General features: G+C 35.9%; 1 pseudogene; it reads right to left on the bottom strand.

Annotated features, from left to right (window-relative positions):
* Positions 1 to 1576: 1576 nt before the first annotated feature.
* Positions 1577 to 8407, bottom strand: part of LOC141507392 (tubulin alpha chain-like) — a 72072-nt pseudogene continuing 65241 nt past the window's right edge.

Here is an 8407-nt window from a genome sequence, read left to right as displayed (position 1 = left end):
GAGGAAGAGGAGGGTGAAGGATGTAGAGTCAATCAACGGTTGAGTTAGCAGTTTGGTGATGAGTTTAAAAGTGATAAACTCATCCTGGAAGAGCCATCTTGTTTTTATAGAAGTCATTTAGGCAAGACAATATAATGCAAATATGAGGATAATTTATAAGAACAGGAGATGATAACCCTCTTCCTTCTTAGTACAGATTCTGTCCTCCAGAAGAATACTTTACTTATCCCCATAAAGGCCTAGTGTCTTCTCTCTATTATTTTCAATTTAACCTCTATAAAGCCTGCTTGTATGTTGTCTTCAGACAGCAAGTTTCTTAAGAGTAGGAATTACCACTTGCTTTTTTTGTTGTTGTAGTTCTAAGATTTAGCAGTGCCTAGAGCTTAGTGGCACTTTCTAAATGTCTATGATTCAATCAATCAATGAATCCATAACTCTTCTAAATGAGCTCTATTCTTACCCTCTACCACTTTTAGCCATTAGCATTACTTTTGTCCTCCTAGGTTAAGCAGAAAGGCTTACTTTTCTCTTCCATATGACAATCCTTTAAATAGTTGAGGAAAAAAGACACAACTAGCCTATCCTGCCCAATGCCTATTTTTCTCTCTTCAAAATATTTACAGTGGCATTAATTGATCCTTGTATGACCCAGTTTTAGTCCTCTCATTATCCTTATTCCCCCTGCTTTGATGAAAAGGATGATTTTTAAAAAATTGTTGGAATGGTGTATGTATTGGTGAGGAGAGAAAATGGATTCCAAGAGACCACAGAGGAAGATAGGCAGCCAGATGACAGCTGACAAGGACAATAACTAAAATGGTGGCAATACAAAGTGAAAAATAATGATGGAAGTGCTACTAAAATACTAAAATATCTTGCTAATTCATTGAATATGATGTTGCTATGTAGAGGGTAAACTCAAAAATAGTTCACAGGTTTTAAATTCTAAACTATTAGTAAAAATGGGGAAGTCAGGAGGGGAACTTTTATGTATGCAGTAGAGGGAAATGATAGGTTAGGAAAAAATGGTGATATATCCAGTTAGAAATCGTCATCATTTTAAATTGGAACTGTGTATGATTTTATTGTCTTGTTATACTTGAAGACATAGGACCCTTTTTAGGGAGAAGGATTAGGGCTACATATATGAAGCTGAATAATATTCTTATAAAGGATATTTTCCCCAATAAATAGTATTTTATTTTATTCCTCAATTGTCTAGTGTGAAAATTTTTACTTCCATTTTGCAAGATTTTGAGTTCCATATTTTTCTCTCTCACTCATCCCCTCCCCTTTTCTGAAAATGGTAATCAGTTTGATAAAGTTTATACATGTGCTATCATATGTAACATATTTCCATATTAGTCTCAGTTGTGGAACAAGAAACAGATCAAAAGAAAAATAACCATGAGAAACATAAGGTAATTGAAGAAAACGTGCTTTGATCTGCATTCAGAGTCTATCAGTTCTTTATCTGAATATGGGTAGCATTTTCTTTCATGAGTCCTTTATACTTCTCTTATATCATTCTGTTACTGAGAAGAACAAGCCAGGTGAGCTTGCTTGCTGATGTCTTCTAGGATTCCTTACTTTCATCCTCACCTTCTATGGAGTCCATGCCCCCTTCCTCATAATCCTTCTATCAAGCAGCCAGATCTGCCCAAGTCCCAGAGAATTCTCCTTCTTCCATGCCTTCACTCATTTACCAGTGCATAAATGACCGTTTGGCATACATGAAGTCAAGCTTGTGATCTAGACGGGTCCATGCTTTGGCGATGGCCATTATGTGGCTGAGCATGCTCACTGCCCACTGAACATTGTGGCTAGGTCTCCACCAGCACCACAGTTGGAGGTTGGTAATTGATGACAACCTTGAAGTCAGTGGGACACCAATCTAACTGAATGGTTCTCTTGGTCTTGATTGTGGCAATGGCAGCATTGACATCCTTGAGGACCATATCACCTCGGTACAGTATGTAACAATCCATGTTCTTGCAATGACGTGGGTCACACTACACCATCTGGTTGGAGGGGTCAAAGAAGGCATTGGAGATCTCTGCCACAGGGAGCTGGCCTTTTCCCCTTTTCTATGACCTCAATGAGATCATATTTGTGGTATTGTTGGATCAAAGGATATATACAGTTTGGTTACCCTTTGGGCATGGTTCCAAATTGCTCTCCAGAATGGATCAGTTCACAACTCTACCAAGAGTGTATTAGTGTCCCATTTTTTTCTCTTCTCCAACATTTATTATTTTCCTTTTTTATTATCTATATTAGACACATATTAGTCAATCTGTGAGGTGATGTCTGAGTTGCTTTAATTTAAATTTCTCTGATCAAAAATGATTTCAGAGCACTTTTTCATATCCCTGTAAATAGTTTGATTTTTTTATCCAAAATAGCCTGTTCTTATCTTTCAACTATTTATCAATTGGGCAATAGCTTGTGTTCTCATAAATTTGACTCAGTTTGAGAAATGAGGCCTTTATCAGAGGATGTTTTCTTGCTAAAAGGATCATTTTCCAGCATTCTGCTTAACTTCTAATCTTAGTTGCATTGTTTTATTTGTACAAAAGTTTTTTAATTTAATATAATCAGAATTATTATTTTGTATTTTGTAATGCTCTCCAACTCTTATTTGGTCATGTATCCTTCCCTACCCTCCACCACTGAGAAGATTTTTGATTATAGGTCTCAAGTCTAACAGCAGACTATGGGCCAGGATGGCTGGGTTCAGGAAGTCTCCTCATTAGAATCTTCTCACTAACATGATGATAATTTTCTCCAACATAGCTTGTGCAGTCCATGGAGTATTTGGGGATGAAATGTCAATGGAATGAGTACTGACATGAATGAAATTATGTATCTTTGAAATTTTAAAATTAGGGGATACATGTTTGTGTTGGAAGAAAGCCAGTTTTGATATACCAGTCAGTGAATACTTGGGGAGTACAGATTTCTATATATGCAGGAATACTCAAATCCATCTAAAATCTCATCACTATGATTATTCCCACTAAAGGCTGCAGATGGCAACTCATTCATGCTTACATACAATGGATTACTCTTGGCCATATCTTCTTGCTAATTTTTCATAAGTAATCTGCTCAGAGTCCTCTGGGTGATTTCCTTAAATTCTATTTATAGGATAGAAGCAAGCTATGGGACACTCCAAAGAATCAGAGCTGAAGGAAAGTAGAAAATGCTACCAGAGTGCTCAGAATCTGAAGCTGACAATAGTAATACAGGATTGCCATCTTTATATAACCCTTAATTACCTGACAAGATGGATCTTTTGTTTTGTTTTGTTTTTTGCTCTTCTATTGGACACTCATCTTTCAGATGAACTTTTCTTGCTTACCCCTGAAGGGGGAAATGGGGGGGGATTAGCTAATGTTAAGATCCATGTTGAATTAAATGTCATTATTCTCTCTGTGTTCCAAGATGTGAATAGCACAACTAACAGAATTCCCATTAGTGCAAATACCCTGCCCTCTCAGAATTTAATGAAGATAAAAAACTCTTAAGGTAAGGTGAGGGAATGGGCTCATGGTCTTTAAATGCTAGTTGTACTCTGTCATTTCCAGGCTCCTTGGTCCTCTGCTGGCACTAGGCAGCCATCAGCTTCCAGTCTGGACATCATTTCATCACCCTTATTAATAGTGGTGTCCTCCAGTCAGCCCTCTCAAGAACTAAACCACCCAAGGGTTTGCCCTCCTCTAGTTATAAATGAGTTCTGAATATATTTCAGTATGCAAAACATTCCTCTGCAGCCTGAGTCTCGGCTCCTGCTCCTTATTAGACCAGGAAGAATTTGCCTTTTAATTACCTTTACCCCTGGTGTACCAAATCTGTGGAGATTACTACACTTAGTAAAATTTAATTAACTTGACAAAAGATCCTAATTGTTTTCGTGCCACTGATCCTTTGTGAGCTAAAAATAATGCCCTTCAAATTAAGCAGCTACTGCCAAGCCTCCATTTTGATTGTCCTGTGGAAAAAAAATCCAAATTAAACTTCACAGGAAGGTATTTTTGATCCCAGAGCAAGCTTGTTTGTTCAGAGATGGAAATTTTCCATCAGCAAGAAGAGGGCTTGGAGCAAAATGGGCCTCCCCTTTTACCTCCATTCAAATAAAAGTTCTTTGGAGCAGGAATGTGGCTGAATTGATTTATTTAGGCACACTGAATAATCAACTTCCTATATATCTTATTTAGATCGATAATAAAGATGTAAATGTGGGAAAAAATGACTGTTTTGAAGCCAATCACAGAATAGAAAGGAATCTGGAACAATTGCAGAATTCTGGCCAACAAGAATGAGGCCAAGGGAAAGCAATTATCCAATGAAATGACATCAGAATGAGAAACAGAACTAGCAGAATTTTGGTCTAATATTCTGCTTGGTGACTGTGGAGAGGTTGCTTGCCCTCTCTGGGCTTCTGCATCCATTAAATGAAGGCATTTGACTTGATAATTTCTCAGGTATCTTATAGTTCTAATTCCATTGTTTAACTATTTGAATTCAACAAACCCTTCTTAGCTTTAAAATTCTATCCTCCAGCTTTGACATTTCATATTCCAAGGTTTCTACCAGTTCTGACACAGTGTGTTGTAACTCAAAGATATGTCCTTGGTCTTAATAATTATCTGGAAAGTTGAATCAAACTTATGTTACAGGAAAGTTGCTGAGCTTCATTGCTGAAGCAAGGAGTTCCTTATATCCATAAAATCATTATCCCTTTGCTATTTTTTGTTTGTTTTTATGTCACTTTCATTTTGTAAGAGTCCACCATAGCTGAGATCCATCTCATAATGGAATTAAGAATAGGGGAAAAATAATCAACCGAAAAAAAGAATTCTATTACTATAAAGCATGGGAAGATAAACATTTATAAAAGATGAATTTTTAAAGTCAGAAAACAGTTTGCAACTATTGAAAGCACTATGGAATTTTTAAAATTCAATTTAATCCACTATTTTCTTCCTATTCAGTTTCAGACCAAGTTCATTGTACACGTTCTTTGCCTAAGATATATGTATGGATGAGCTAGTTTAATAGGCTACATATCTGATTAAATTGTTCATTTCCCCCCCCCCCCACTGCCCCTGTATAGATGACTAGGTAAATCTATGTTCTGATGCCAATGCAATCAGCATAGTACCATGGTCCAAAAAGAACACCATGGTGTTCCATTGTTGACAGATTGACTTCTAAGTGGTATAGAATTTGGACAAGATACCACAAGTAAAATAAATTAACTAAATGGATTTTAGTCCAATGAGACCTTTTTCAGCTTTCACAGTCTAGTATAAAAGATACAGAAATTAAATCTGCCACAATCTCTGTGGAGAATTCTTAAGCAGGGTATTAGAGCTATTGCTATCATCACTGAATGACCATCAACCTTTATAGCATTGCCTTAACAAACTTAATTTCCCAACATTACTATCAATTCATTTTCTTGAAGTTTCATTTTGGCATCATTAGAGAAACAGACACAGATGGAATGGACATTATCATGTCAAGTGACCAAATATTGTTGGAGAAACTATGGACATTATACAGAACATAAGAGAAATGGTAGAAATCTTTAAAAAAAACCTAAAAAAAAATAATGTAGTGGGCAGCCATGTGTATGGTTGGAACTTTTTGAAGGGATAAGAACAAGGTGAGATCAAAGCACAAGAAGCACAATTACAGACTCAGGAGTTCACATCACTGCATAACCATTTATACCTCATAACAATTTCTTGTAAGAATAGAGTGGTCAAACTCCCTGCAGCTTCTTAAAGTGTATGCTTTGTTCAGACTTTGAAAATGCCCATCGTCCTTCTTTCCTTTGTGTTTTTCCCCCCATAAAGGCATTTTTTCCATTTCTTTTCAGAAACCTGAGCTTACCCTTTTATTCACAATAAGGAATTTTTGTCATTCTATTATTCTTCTTCAATGATTCATTTTGTTCTGTTTTTCATTTTTACAGTAGTGGTGAAACAATGGGGGTGAGGGACTCTCCCATCTTTTAGTTCACTTCATATGTCTTTTCTTTGTTATATCACCCCTCCTGCATAGAATCAAAGAATTCTCAGCTATGAGATACCTCAAATGTCATGTAATCTAATCTCTGCCTAAGAAGAAAAACCCTTGTGAAGAAAGACTTGACAAGTGGTCATCCTTTGAAGGTCTCCACTGACAAGGAATTCACTTCCCTTTGAGACAGCTCATTATATTTTGGGCATCTTTAATAGTTAGTAAGTTGTTTAATCTATCCACCCTCCACAAAGCCACATCATCACCCATCCTCATACTTCCTCTGCCATTTTTTGCTTTCTTACACTCCAGTTTGAGCTTTGATGACCTATCCACAACTCACCACATTGAGACCTTTTGAATCTAATGTCAGCATTCCCCTGGGCTTCTACTCTGCTCCCCAGGCCCTTATAAAAATAGAGAGTGCATCTGATGGGAGATTCTCTCAGATGTGCACAGTGTGAACGCTGATGAATTTTGATGGTATCAGCCCTGCTGAATCTCATCATTTTCGAGCACTGAGGCCTCTAAAAATTTAATGAACTGCAGTCACAGAACGAAGACTCTTCCAAATGATTTGGTTCCACAAGTCAATTTTACAGCTCTGAAAATTTAGATGGCTGTGAACTTTAAAGTGTGTTCTTCTCTTGTAGGTAGCCAGACCTTACAGGTTATGTAGTTTTTCTCCCATAACATATCAAATACATTTTGAACCATGTAAAAACTGAATAAATAAATAGTTCTTAATATAACTTCTAAATATTTCATATATTCATAGAATCATAAAAGTTCTGAGTTGGAAGAGACCTCAGATGTTATCTACTCTACCTTGTCCCTGAAGAATGAATCTTACTATTGCAATTCCTGACCAGCTTCCTATAATCAAAGCACTACAAAATTTTGAGAGATTTTAGAAATTATGGAAACCAATTGATGAGGAAACTAATCAAGAGGGAAAGGTAACATATAATATGTTCATACATATAGTGGCAAAATTGTGATTCATAGATGTTTTGAGTTTTAATCTGATGCTCTTCATGTCATACTCCTTCAGATTTTGATTGCCATTCTATATTTAAATTTTGTCAATGACAAGGAAGTCACTAACTAAAAGGGCAATTGATTTCATTATATAGGGATTTTTTTATATGTTGTCATTTATCACATAATATTGCATACATTTAATTATAAATATTTTAGTACCCAAAGCATGTAATGGAAAGGGAAAGGTTTAATTCTTCTTCCTGTTCCTACTTCATCCTATTCTGGTAACATAGCTCTAAGAAGACTTATATCTTAGCAGTCCTAGACTACTCATTGCACCACAGGATAGCAGGAACAAAGAGAATGTGGAGAATATCTGGAGAAGGATGATTAGGAAGGTGCAAGAACTAAGCACCATGCCACTGTAAGATTATTAGTACTAGAGTCCAGAGATAGCTAAATCAAAAGAAAGGCCAAGATCCTGGAGGTTGTATGGCATGTACAAATGTCAACAATGCTATGGTCTTATTTTAGATCTTATTTAGATCTTTAGATCTTCTGGATTATGCTCTGATATTTGTGTTGGGGATTATGAGAGAAACTAACTCCAAGACATGGTGGTTTAAACATGTTAATTATTGATAAAGAATAAGTGATAGTATTCAGTAGAGGGATCAGCACATGCACAAGTGAAACAGTATATTCAGGAGCTTCATTATAAAAATTCAGGAGTTTAGAGTTCTAGTGAATATGACAGAATCATCCTCAGTAGCTATATCACAATAATCTTTTATTTTTCATGAATCTTCACCTTCTTTTTTCCCCTAGTCCCTTTCCATTTAAGTATATACAAGTCTTCCATATAATATTTGGGTGGGGAAAAAGGAAAGAACAAAAAAGTTTCATTAGACTCTAACACCTACTTTAAATTTGTTCTATACCTCTTATCTCTTTCTTAACCAATTATCTTGAAAAATTTGTGTATACTCAGAGCCTCCTCTTTCTTTCTTCTCACTTCTTTAGCATTTATAAATCTGACTTCTGACCTTGTCACTCAACTAAAATTTTTCTCCCCAAAGTCATCAATGGTTCTTTAATTTTAAAATATGATGGTATGCCATTGGTCCTTAACCTTCTCAGCCTTTTTGTTTCATTTGACACTACTGATCAATATCACCTCCTAGACATTCTGTTTTTTAATACTGTTTTATCTAGTTTTCTTAATTCTGACCATTCATCATCTCCTTTGCTGACTGATTATCTAATATTATTCCCTCTTACTGTGCATATTCCTCCAAGTTTCCATTCTAATTTCAACCTTTTCTATTATTTTCTATTATTTCTCTCTGTCTTGATAAATTCATCAGCTCTAAAAGATTCAATTATCATT

This window comes from Macrotis lagotis, chromosome 1 (assembly GCF_037893015.1).
Source record: "Macrotis lagotis isolate mMagLag1 chromosome 1, bilby.v1.9.chrom.fasta, whole genome shotgun sequence".
NCBI lineage: Eukaryota > Metazoa > Chordata > Mammalia > Peramelemorphia > Peramelidae > Macrotis > Macrotis lagotis.
Note: the sequence above shows the minus strand (reverse complement) of the source record. Positions and strands in the feature narration are given on the sequence as shown.